The sequence below is a fragment of the Rhyacophila brunnea genome, unplaced genomic scaffold (assembly GCF_057557595.1).
Source record: "Rhyacophila brunnea isolate RB1 unplaced genomic scaffold, BYU_Rbru_1.0 scaffold_2, whole genome shotgun sequence".
Lineage (NCBI taxonomy): Eukaryota > Metazoa > Arthropoda > Insecta > Trichoptera > Rhyacophilidae > Rhyacophila > Rhyacophila brunnea.
Genome location: NW_028232859.1, coordinates 48,188,195 through 48,202,498, shown reverse-complemented (window position 1 = coordinate 48,202,498; position 14,304 = coordinate 48,188,195). Strand labels below are relative to the sequence as shown.

The following is a 14,304-nucleotide window of genomic DNA, read 5'->3' as shown; positions in this document are numbered from 1 at the left end:
AATATTGAATTTAGGCTAAGTTGATGAAAACTGGTCTTAAATTATATTTACTGAGGCTTCCATAGTAATCTATAGAAATTGATTTGAGAAACTCACTTTTTGATATCTTCTTTACCATTATTTTATTTGCATTATTTAAAAACAGATTAAAATAAAATTTTATTTCATTACAAAACTATTATAAAATAATACATAAAGCAATGTAAATAATTTTTGAAAACTAGATTAAATTTATTATATTAAAATAGAATCTATACTAGAAGTCAACCTCTAGAGCACACTCTTTAACAGCCCAGAGTACAAACAGTAGTGGCTTTAAGTATATGGCGGACCAAGGCACCTACAAGTTTTGATCTTTCTTGCAGTAATATTTATTTTATCAGGCATTTCAATCCCAATTTATTAATATTTTACACTCATAAATATACACCGTTTTAAAATATTCATGCCATTGGTGAAGCAACCACCTTATAAGTTTCATGGAAAACCGACACTAAGTACATTCAATTGATAGCAATTGCTAATAATAATTAATACAGTTTAATATGGATTTTGAGCTCTTACAATTTCATGATAGTATATAGTGGCTAGTTTAAAACATCACGAAATGCAAAATTTTAGTTCCACGATATACATAATCTAATATTGTGGCTGATCTAAAAAGCAATAAGTAAATTGCAAACAGTGCTGTATACTTTATTTTACTCGTGTATAGACTACACAGTTATCACACGAACAATCGATACCAAACTCTAATGAATAAAACATAAACAGAGATATGTGAATGTGGCACAATGTGGCTCTGAATAGTGGACCGCGATCACTTGCGAATCTCACTGTGTCAGGCATGGGAAATTTTTCGAACCGAAGAGCTTTTTGATAATCAAAGCTTTCGTGCGTTATACGAACATAATATTATATTCTATCGTGAATTAATTAAAATGGGCGGATAAGCTAGATTTTTCAAGCATTATTTTTGTTTTATTTGTTTTAACACCCACTAATCAAAGATTGCGATGAAGTGATGGATAAAAACATGAAAAATGTTTTGATAAAAAAATTCAGAATTTTTATTTAAGTATAAGTAATAATACAAAATATTAATCTATATATTTAATTGTCAGGTATATTTTTAGTGATTTAGTATTACGATAAATAATACTTACTCCATTTTATCCGAGAAAATAAAAAAAATGCACCTTGAGTACCTATAGATACGCTTCATAACATTGCACTCCGGCTCTAGGAAGAAAATTCTAAAAAATTTTTTTTTACATATTATTATTATCTTTTTATTTATTTATTTATTACTACATATATTATTACAAGTGAATATCATTTGATCTAAATTTATGCGAGGTAATCAGGCAAATAATCAATATAGTTAAAAGTGCAAAGTTATAAAACGTATAAGTACTTTATTTATTGGTATTTAAGGGTATTTTTTTTTTAAATTAGGTAATCTTGTTCGGTAATTTGCAAAAAACTCTTGTAATAAGTAATATTGGCCGAAATCATCATGGTGATTGACCTGATTGCCCAGAAAAGCAATTGTATTTGAGATATCTGTATTTATATATTAATACAATTGAATTCTTGATAATAATAACGACGGGTACCTACCTAAATACTAGGTATATCACCCTTTTTCCAACCGTTATCGAACGTTATTGCGATGATTTTGGCCATCATTACCTTACCTTTAGATGCTCAGAACAAGGATGGAGTATCAAGATCAATCGAGTCTCTAAGCATATTGAGCAAGGACGTCCTTCTTCTCTCTCCGACTTGCTTATCAATTGTATTCAAATTCACGCTGAATGTTACATAATACTATGTTTATCTTTATTAAACTCCGTATCAATTTAATTCATTCACCATAAATAGTACATTATGTGTATTATAATGGTTTTATCTACGAGTTGCATAATATTTCGTTATATCGTCTTCATTTTTTTCCAATAAATCATCGCTAACCTGTTAAAACCTCAAATTTGACTAACATGTAAATTTGACAGGAGAGATAAAAATAAAGATCTATACATTTTGAATACTTACATAGATTTAATTAAAATACAAGTAGGTAAGTGTGGGATCCATCATTATACGTACGTTGGAAGTATTACGATTATATGAAAATGAGACATGTTACTCTGACAAATTGTATTATTAATTATATTTTAATTGTATAAGTAGGTATATAGAACTTGTGGTTTTTGTTAAACTATGTGGTCAAATGAATAGATAATATATTTTTTTAAATAATAAGATTTTATCAACTGAACGATGAAATGAAAATCAATATTTTAGGTTACGACTATAAACAAAATTGCATCTCTCTTATTAGTGATTGACACATATCAAATAAAGCTAAGTTTGTATACGAGAAGATATATTAAACCTGTTATATTAATAATCGATATCATTCAATTGTAAAGATTACTGAGTAAGTCAAAATAATTGAATTATTAACCCTAATGAGAAAATTGGTTTCATATGCCTGCCGCGCATAAAGGCCATGGGTAAGTTTTTTCACAGGTTCGCCTGAGAAACTCAAAGAAACGCCAAAGAGTTGAAGAGTGCAAGTGAACGTTTAAAAGGATGGATCAGCCAGCCGGAGTGATGCCCCGAATAGTGTCCTTTCGCGAGAAACACTTAAAGACACAATTCGTGAAACCACCACCACGCGCACTACCTTATCGATTTGAGACTTTTAGAGAGTAGACTCACCTTTTAGTAGTGGTTTCAGTTATCAGTGTAGGATTTGGATTATATATTTAATGAATAATAATGATGATTGAGACTTGTAAAATTATACTCAATTACATTGATCTGTTTTCTATTTTTATATTCACAAAATAAATGTATATAATATATTTTACCCATATTAAAAAAAAGAGCATTAACTTCGTATAAGTGAATAAGAAATACACTGATTTAAATTTTTAGATATAAAAATACACATATTTCTGAAAATAATTTAGAGCAATAGAAGACGATATTAATATTAAACTTTTTTAAAACAGTTATTATAGAAATGAGATTTTAAAAATCATATCGTTCTTACTATTATTTGTGGTACCTAACAGTACACATTGCAAACTCATAATTCATACGATTTGTTGAATGAAGTGGTCATGAAAAGGAGGGTAACATTTTAACCAATCCGTGGTCTGAATCCAAAACATATAATATTATGTTACTTGAAACTCAATAAACTGTTGGAAAATATTTACTCATTTCATTTTCACATTGCAAAATATTATTAATGGTACAAAATCTCTCCAACGAAGTTTTTATCATATTGTTATTTATTTTGTTCACTTTATTTCTTCTTATCGTGCCATCCTTTATTGGAGGTCACCAGGTCACCCAAAATGATGACGGGTATTTACTTTACGACCAACATTTAAATAAAATGCGGGTGTATAACGAAACAATATTCTTCGATGGATGTAAAAGTCTATAACTACATAATATTATGTAATAAAACAAACATATTTATTTGTTATTTTTTTTAAAACGTATGTAAGTATAATATATCTCCATTTTTCGTTTGGCACACATAAATACAATAAAGTCTAATAATGTAATATTGTATTATTGATTTTTTACGATAGTCGAAGAGAGGGTCAAGGGGGGTGTTAAAAAAATCTATTCGATGCTATTGACTGACCAGTATCTTTCCCCATATCCAGACAATCCGCACTTTGAGTCTAGCGACGAGCAACTGGTCAGTAGCTTTTACGTATGCTCATTTACGAGATACTGCGACCTGTCGACACCAAATGATCCGGACCCGAGGACCCCCTCTCTTATAAACGCGCTTAGTATACATATAATATGAGTTTAGAGGCGTGCATTTTTTGGTTTGATATAGTAGAGCTTTTAAGCGGTACAATACACCCAGCTAGGACTAAATAACATGCATGCAGTAAGAAAGTAGATACGATAAATATCGGGCAATTATGATCGAATGGGACCAGCCAGTTTCGCAAAATCTGGTTCGCCCCTGCGCTCCTCGGCCGGGCTTCGCGGGGCTGCGGGCTGCGGGGGCCAGTCGGGCGGGGGGCCTCGCGAACCGCCGCGCAGTCCCGCGCCGCCTGTTTTGTGCGAGAGCTCGCCGAGCGCCGCCGTCCCTTGCATGCCGCGTCCGCCGCGCACCGTCGCCGACCTAACCTTACCTACCCATGTAAGAAAACAAACATTGTTATTGTTATCTATTTTTTGACACATTACACTCCAACATAACCTCACTTTACAATAGCTCACACACAACAATATAACCTCACTTATTGTCGCGACTATTCCAAAGGGTCCGGTCAATCCCACATTCACAGTTATATATTATTGTGATCTATTTAAATGAATAAAGCATTTGTTTTTATTTGTTTATATAATTATTAATATAACATTCACAAATAATAACACTCTATTTAACAACTCCGGTCAGTTCTGATTGTCAATATAAATCATTTAATATAAATGTTTTTGGTATTCTTCTTAAACAGCGTTGATCTTCTTATGTATTCTAAAACTAGTACTGATTTATGATATTCTGATAATATTTTTTTAAGATTTGAGTAATATTTTTAAAACACTACCGGAATCGCGCCGTAAATTGTACTATAATAATAAAATCAACAAAAATAACACACGGTTTAAGCTGCAGAAACATAAATAACAAACAAGTTTACGCGATAAACGTTAGTAGATACATACGCATATGAAACAACGAAAAATTATAACATTAATTTAGTTACATTTTTTTTCAATTAACACAGTTTTGTATTTACACAGGAACATAATATTATAAACTTAGTAATCATTTAAAAATACATCGCTATTATTTGTATATACAAATTGAAATCAATTTCGTTCGTGTCAAGTGTAATAATATTATTTTATTAAGACGGAAAATATAATATTCTACGCAATGTCAATGAAAATAGTCATAAGTAAAAAAAAAAACGCGAGATTAAGTTGCGTATGCTAGCTACCATTATTTAATGATTTTAATTAAGGTGCACGACAATTTGCAATTAGCAATATCTTGAAAAAAAATACTATTGGCGTATCTATTGATTACTATTATGAAATGTTATAGGGAAAAATCTAAATTGTATCTGTTTACTTGTCTTGTCTCCCTTATCCCTGAGAGCATATTATATTATATTTATATTTATTACCTAAATAATAATACTTTTCTATTTCAACAACTAAAATATTATCGTAAATTTTATACTTATCTAATTTAAAATATCAGTTAATATTACGAGTAAACTATGTATTACTAATCGAAATACGACAAATAAAGATAAAGTTTTTTTTATAACCATCACAATATTAATTATTTGTTGTCATTTATTGCAGCTTAAATTAAATAACCGACAAAACATGTCATATTTAAAATAAAAAATCTTGCATTTTTTAAATGTGTGACGACTTTGAAATTAAAAAAAAAAAAAATTCATTTATACCTACGAATGAACTTAAAAAAAAAACAAACACAATGGCTTAGAAATAATAATGAGTTTTTTTTAAATTTATTATTGTTGATATTTATTATTTTATTTCGGGCTATAAACAAACATCGATAATTTAAAAAAAAAAAAATTAATTAGAATGTTTTCCAAATTATTGTAATAGAGTAATTTTATTTACATTTTTAATAAACAGAATTGCGTTATTTTTTACTTGTGACTGTTTACTTGTTGTAATAAGCAGATTGAAATTGAAGTGGAACATAAAATTATTATTATGCAATAGTTATCATTCATTTTCATCGATATGTTTTCGTGATTAATAATATATTTAATTGATATTGTGTTCTTGTAAAGTACGTTGACACTGTGACAGGTAGTTTCCTGGTGCTTTGTGCAAAGTTTTCATATAAACAACAACATCGTTGCCATGACGTTGGTGTGCTTACTTCGGGGAGCTTGTTTTTGTGCGCTTTTTGCCGAGATTCGAGCCGTTTGGATAACATTATACATTTTAACTTTGCTGTATTAAAAAATATATATTATATAAATTATCACGTACATATCGTCATTAATACTATTATACTTAAATCATTTCAGATTTTTTAATTATTATTATCAAATTATCAGGCTTAAGTTATAACTGAGAAAAAAACAATTAGATAATCATACTATAATTATTTTTTACTGTTTTAAATTAAGTATGCTAAGCTTAAAACATATTTTTTACAGTATATTTTGAAACTTTACAAGACTGCAAAATAAAATAGGCAATAATTGTATTGGTTTATTAATTATAAATTGAACTGGCGTTTACATGATAGAACCCATTATAATGTTGTTGTTTTGTTAATTCTTCTTTATTTAAGTTACATGGTCGACCACTTCGAAGATAGCTTTATAGCCCAAAACAGCTGTGAACATAAACAACTCAGATAAATTAGAATTTTCGAGATTTTTTTAGAAATTTCGTATTTTTGTTTACTACCTCCGATATAGTGTTACTTTTATTTATCGAATATAAATTCAATTTAGACTTGGTGTGGATCTGTTTAAATAAATATATAAGTATGTAATAAAATGGTCAATAAATAGGTATATTATTTGTCAAAAACAAATGATGCACCGGATGTTTAGCCTGCTTCCCGTATTCCTAAAAACTTAAATGTTAACAATGCATTTTATTCAAATTTGGGGCGGTAAGGTTCTACATTTTTAGTCGTTTTCTTAGGTCATTGCATTGATTTTGAATGTAAATGTGGCGTCGTACAGTTGAGGACTATTCTTTGCATTGAATTAGTGTCGACTAAGAAATCATGGCGTATCTGGTTGTCGGTTTTTTGGTATACTTATTCTGATTGAATACAAACTCCAAAGCTTTATATCAAATTTAGTTGACCCTATGTAGGTGCAAGAAATAATCCTCATCTATGACGATGCCGTTTTTATGTTGGATTTACATGTAAAATAAATTTTAATCTATATTTAATTTATTCTGAAATCGTAACCATAAAATCAACATTCAAATTCCCGGTATCTTATCCGACATAAATAAGGTTTGTTTATGGTTTGTCCGAATATGTACTATATTCTTTTATTTTTCTATGGTTATCGAATTTATTGATAATATATATTATGTACTATTATAAAAGTTAACTTTAGAACCAAACCCAGATACGTTCATTCCATAAGAACACTATTTAGGAACGAAATTGAAAACCTACTAAGTTTTATATTATTTGTCTGGTTTTAATTAGTAAATTTTGACGAAGTTGATCTATGTTGCTCAGTGGAGGACCGATATGCTTATATATTTGGATTCAGAATGCGAATATTTTTTCGTACCTATAGAATAAATCGTATTTGGATGTAAAATATAGATATAAGAAGATATGTTGCAAAGATTTAATAAAATCTTTGATTGATGTTTTACACTCGTATTGAGAATAAAGCCCATTTTGATACTTTTAATAATATTAATATATGAAAAATGCTTCACTGATAGTACAGGTGTGAATTATTCACACTTTGATAAAATCACCACTGAGCTTTTATGGAGCTTAATTACTTGTTTTATATCATAACCCATTTAAATAGTATAATCGTAGAATAATTAATATTACGTATCTGAGAATCAGTGTATCGAATACGTATTTAAACATTTGAGAAAAAAAATTTCAACCATTTAAAGTAGGTACATAGACTCACGGGTTTTCGGTTTTAGAAATTTTGGGTTTATATTATAAATATAATAAGTATATTCAAAACTTGAATTACCTTTGAAAAATAATTATGACACCTGAAGTACACAACCTGTAGATATGTGACTGTTTCTCTATAAAATCTCTGAATTACAAATATATATTATATTATACTATTTGAATGTGCTAAAAAGCTAGAAAATATAAAATATAATGGACATGTACATCTAGTATAAATGTACATTGGTAGTGAATACACAACATACTGAAAATTTTTCCAAACTCTGGCAGTGGCTCTTGGTCAATTTTTGCGATAAAAAATACGAGTAGGTATGTAGATATTTCATGTTTAATTTTTTTTTATTATGTTCCTAGTTATGATAATAATTATAAAGTTGATAACGTGGGTATTATAAAACAATAAAAGAACTATCCATAATTCAATATTTAAAACCGATGTTTAAAAATGAGTTTAGTTCACAGTGAATCCTTAATTTTAAGTTTATCAAGGAAATATCAAGAAAAGTAAATTAAGACTAGGTATTTCTTTATTTTTAATCATACAAATAATAATTATTGTTTTCGAGAACATTATATAAGTATAATGTGTTTTTTCATCTTTTTGAGAATGTTTTTTCATGAATTGAAAATCTGTTTCTTTGTTGATGAACAGATGCAGACATGTCTGTAAATAGAAATGGTCACTTGCATCTGGAATTCATTTTAATAATTACCATGATTGTCACGATTGTATTAAATTAGATTTGTACAAATAAATAGGTTGTTATAGGTACGTAATTTTAATTGAATATTGGACGTAAATTTCGGGAAATAAAAATGTAAAATCTGGAATTAAATGTACTAAAATGAAATTGGACTGTATAAAATAAACGCAAAAATGGGAAAACGTAAATTCCGGGAACGTAAAATCGGGGTTCCTATATTATATTTCATAATATGAAGGTCGATTCGTAAATTTGTAATAATATTTGATTGCCTACTTACGATACGCTAGTTTTTCGTTGATAGCTCCTCCGCACATTGAATCGTGGATAGTTCTACTTTTGAGTCCATACAACTCATGCTTAGATGCATTAAATTAGATGTAGGCATTAGAGGTAATGTATTTATTTATATCTCGCCTTTGTCCTGCGCTCGGCAGGCTGACGGCTCGACCACTTGGCAAAAGTTAGTCGATTCACAAAATAAAAAAAATCTCCAAGCAGACTTTGCATACTGGTTTGGCATAGCGCCCCCCACCGCCCCCTGCGCGGCCCCCTCCCGCCGCCCCACCGATACGTCACGTCGTGCGACTTTTTTCGCACTAATAATGGAGTCCGGTTGCACTTAATTTTATGCATTTATTGCTTTTAGGACATTAACATTATTTTTTTTGTATGTGAGATAACTCGTCTACGAAGTCGTTTTATGATTGCAACTGGTTTACTGTTTATGTCGAGCTTTATGTGTGAGTGATAAGATAACGCCTCTTGTGTGTTATGGCTTATCTAAAATAACGTATCGTCGCCTATGGTATAAGTGAAATTTAGTTATAAAAACTAAACATTTTAATATGCAGCTAATTTGATTAGTAAATACTAGATAGTAAGTATATATAAATCTTTTTTTTTATATTTTATTAGTTTTCAAAGAAAAATAATTAAATGTTTATATTTCTTGAAAAATAATCAATTTGAAACAAGAATGGAGAAATTGTACTGTAAAACTAATAGGTATTATGAAAAATTGACATTGATAATTATTATGAAGCTGAGATTGAAAAGCAACTACGTAGAGTATACGCTTCAAAGCTTTGCACTCCAGCTCTAGGTTGAAAATGATGTAATATATGCTAAAAATATATTTTTTACATACCCACTGCATATATTGATACAAGTTAAAATCTTCTTCTTCGATGGCGCTACAGCTCAAATTGAGCCCTGGCCTCCTCCACCGCCGTCCTCCAGCCGGAACGGTCCTCCACACGTCTTTTCCAGTTCCTGATTTTTAGCAGCTGGTTGGCATCTTTTGTAATGTTATCACCCCATCGTGTGCGTGGCTTTACCACTAGCCTTTTCCCCCCTGGGTTTCCTTCGAGGATCTTCTTCGGTATCCGTGACTCAGGCATGCGCTGGACATGGCCTGCCCAGTTTAGCCTTTGGAGTTTTATGAAGGTGGAGAGTTTTGAATCTTGGTATAAGCGGTATAGTTCCATGTTGTACCTAATTCTCCACTCCCCACCATCATTCATTTGTATATCCTCCTTAGGATCTTTCTCTCAAAGCAGTACACCATTTCAGCTGCTTTCATATTAAGCATCCATGACTCGCATCCATATGCAACGACTGTGCATAATATGACGGTTTTATAGAGCCGGGTCTTAGTTTTTCTGTGGGCATTTCTGGATTTGAAATTTGTGGTCAAGTGAAAATCATTTGATCTAATTTTATGCGAGGTAATCAGGCAAAGAGGCCTATCAGTGTAGTAAAAAGTGCAAAAAAGTTATAAAACATATACTTTACATGCTCTTATATAACAAAGTTTGGTAATTATAATACGAATGTAAATACGTTATTTTGAATTACACGTCATAACTGTTAAAAAAATCTTTAAATGCTGATCTTGTTTTCAAATAACACGTTAAGTTTTTGGTAAAGTAAGTTAGAAATAAAGCTTTTCATAAAAAATAAATTACAAATTTGAATCTCTTCAAACTTAAATATATGATTACCATAAAAACAGATCATAACTGAAATTAATCCTTGTATATAATATAATATATCACTTTAATTAGTAACCAATTAATATCACTACCAACTTATCAATTAAATTAAAACACAATGTAGTACAAATTTCACTTAGATTAATAATAATCACTGGTCAATATTACTAGAATTATTAGGTACTTACCCATTAAATATAATGTTTTATTTTAAATAATAAATTGTATTTACACAAAGAATTGACAGCAAATAAAACTACCACTAACATTTTATCTGCGCACATATTCATGTGATAGGTATAGGTACATTGACGTCTGCTAGCGAAGCCATACGTTGCATGATCGATTTACGTGTTTGCCAAATAATTATTCATATCCTAGTTTATTCAATATTTGTTTGGATACAGAGATAATGATTATGTTTCATATTCAGTGAACAATTAATCTCATCCATATGTCTCTTAATTATTATGTTTATAATATGATGTCCAACTGAGATTATTACCTACTAATAACATCTTTATAAGGTTAAATAAATATATTATTATGTATCCATATATTGTATTATTACATACAATCTATTTTTAGGATTTCATCATGTAAGACTGTCAAAAGCACCATTCTAAAAGAATAAAATAATCTAATTGTACATACGTTCTTTACAATATGTTGTAAAATGTGCATTGATGGTATAAAAATGTATTATAGAGTACTTACTAGCTAAAATACCCGGCTTTACATGAGGTCACTTAATCGATATACATTTCTCTTATTTCATAAAGCAATATTAGCTAATTTTTTCAATATCAATATTATTATGCATATAATATTATGTCAAAATGAAAATAATTCTGACAGCAGTAAACGTCAAACAAAAGAACACCAAATTTAAATCGAATCCATATGCAAACTTTACTTTATTTAATCTGTGGCAGAAATTCAAAATTGGAATAAACTATAATGTTATATTATAGAGATAGATTTATTAATAAAACGAAGAACTAAACAAGTGTTTATTATTGAATTAAAAGTATAAATAATTACAAGATAAAAAGAACTTTTTATATACAACGTTTTTAAATTTTCTGTTGAATTATTATGCTCAATATGCTCAAACTTGTACTTGATATGAAGTAAATAAAAAACAAACAAATATAGAATACTGAAATGTCATTTTGACATTTCATTTTGATTTCCATAGTATCGCACGTATATATTAATAATTTAGTTGCTTGGACCACCCCCTTAGCAACCAATAATAGTCTTTTACTTTTTACTGAATTTTCTGAAATAACTTTCTACGCTTAACAGAGTTAACTGAAAATGAATTCAATTCTGCTTAAAGATGGCTAAAAGTATTAAACGAATGCATTGGCATCGTGTTCTGATATATTCTAAAAGTTTCAAATGTCATTGCAAGATTTGTACTGGACAAACAACCACCGGACCAACAGGAATATGAGCTAATAAAAACGTTGTAATATCGGTTGATACAGAAAAAAATCACCAGTCAATTCTGTGAGGGAATAATTACTGATTTATATAAATGTCAACCATATAAATGTAACGTAGACACCTACTTTTGAGGTCTGCGCTCATTAAATTTGGCACACGGTTTATTCGAAATAAAAGACACAAAACAAAACAAAAACAAAAAAAACTCCGTCTATTGTCCGAGCGTAACGATCATTTATTTTATCCAGAGTCTGTCTCGATGTGAAATTTCGCGGGTCGAATCTGGTAGACGCGCAGCTATGTTGTCGGGCTCCCGTTTGAGGTTTGACATTTTGTCGCAGAATAATTCAATCACAATCCACAGCTCAAAGAGAAGAAGACTGGCTAGCGCGCTCGACCCTTTGTGTTGATGGTTTGCGCGCAAAAAAATATAATACAGCCTTTGCCGCTTGTCTGTGGTCGATCTGTCGCCCTCTCTCGCCCTTCGCGAAACAGGGCCGTAGTTCATTATCGCGTTTTTGATAATACGATTTTAACTATTGTTTTTTTTTCAATCCTTTATAATATAATTTGAAATATAAACTGACATATTGTTAATTCAAACTATTTACAATATGTCACAGATTAAAAAAAATGAAATTAAATATGTACTTACATAATAAAAACAATATTTAAATATACAGTAAAACTGAGGGTACATATTCAGAGTAGTGAAGAGTTAATTAAGTTAGTAATAATTACAAGATAAAAAGAACTTTTTATATTCAACGTTTTTAAATTTTCTGTTGAATTATTATGCTCAAACTCGTACTTGATATGAAGTAAATAAAAAACAAACAAACAAACACATATAGAATACTGAAATGTCATTTTGACATTTCATTTTGATTTCCATAGTAACGCACGTATATATTAATAACTTAGTTGCTAGGACCACCCCCTCAGCAACCAATAATATTCTTTTACTTTTTACGGATTTTTCTGAAATAACTTTCCATACAAAACAGAATTAACTGAAAATTAATTCAATTCTGCTTAAATATGGCTAAAAGTAGTAAAAGAATGCATTGTCATCGTGTTCTGATATATTCTAAAAGTTTCAAATGTCTAGCTAGTCTAGAAGTTAAAAATCGATTGCCAGATTTGTACTCGCTAAACAACCACCGGACAAACAAGAATATTTTTAATTATTTGACATATGGATTTAGAATTATTATACAACAGTAAAGTTATTAATTAAATGATGTTATTGCCAGTATTAAAAAAATTATATGACTTAAAAATAAAATATTTAGTATGTACTTATTCTACGTACGCCCACGATGGCTAACCAGGTAACGTGTTGGCCTAAAATGTCATACTTCTGGAGTCTGGCTAAAAAAATACATGTTGTTTTTCAATTTGTGTTTTGATCCAGAATATGGACCTAGTAGCATGTGCATGTGGCCTACATTAATTTCTCGTGAAAACAAAAATCTATTATTACAATCTATTTAGGGATCTATTTAGGGTCGGATATTGTAGAGAATAATTCATCGCAATTCTCAAAAACTTATTAAAGTCAAAAAGTACTAAGTATACCTACTGTATTTTATGATAGAATGGAATGTATTTTAAATTGATAGCCAACACCGCTAATAAAATAATTAAATGTTTTTTTCAGAAAACTCAATTTTATTTTAAATAATATAATTTGAATATTGTATCTACTGTGCAATATAAAAGATCAAGCTAAAGTTTGCAACGATTTTCTGTTACGCTCAATTTTCATCGACTTCCGGTATACCATGAGATATAAGAAAAATTCATTTCACATGTGTTAATGCGGTAAAATAAAAATTTAGAGGGGTCTGCTATTCCAAATATAATGTATTCATACAAATTTGTTAAAAAAAACTATTTATTGTTTGTTAATGACTTTATCAATCTGGAACCTTTACCACATCAGATTCCTTATGTAGGTACGTTTTGAATTTATAACATGGATACCGTCAATATGCTTTTCGAGATAATGAAACTTAAATATTGCATTTTTGTGGATTTTGCATTTAGTAAAGAGAATTTATGGGGTGTTCTTTATAAGGTGGCTATGAGGGAATAGTCTCACTTGTGAAATATAAAAAAAATATGTATTAGTTAACAAAAGGAAAGTAGGAGACATTATTATCTTCCGACCATGTCCGATCCTAATAAGATCATATGAGCCTCCACAGAGTGGAGGGTTGCATTAACAGATTTTGTTTTTACGATAAATGGAAGTCAGCCACTTGCTCAACCTATTAGGTCCATATTCTGACTCATACACAAATTGAAAAACAATATGTGTACTTGCCAGGCCCAGGATTCGAACCTGGTACCCACGACACTATAGGCCGACGCTTAAGTCGCGCGGCCATCGTGGTTGATAGTAAAATTTGTACTTATTTATGCGTTGTCTAATACT

The 14,304-nt window shown here is 29.8% G+C and overlaps 1 protein-coding gene across 2 annotated transcripts in view; it reads left to right on the top strand.

Moving 5' to 3' along the window:
* The window catches only part of lft (Limb expression 1 family member lowfat), a 224,013-nt gene that overhangs the window by 151,644 nt on the left and 58,065 nt on the right, over window positions 1–14,304 (top strand). Inside the window, exon 1 of one of the 2 annotated variants that reach the window (XM_085946756.1) lies at window positions 4,115–4,192. The exons of the other annotated variant lie outside the window; for it this stretch is intronic. The gene's annotated coding sequence lies outside the window, so the exon portion shown is untranslated. Of the gene's footprint in view, window positions 1–4,114; window positions 4,193–14,304 lie in introns of those variants that run through there. 2 annotated transcript variants of the gene reach the window in all.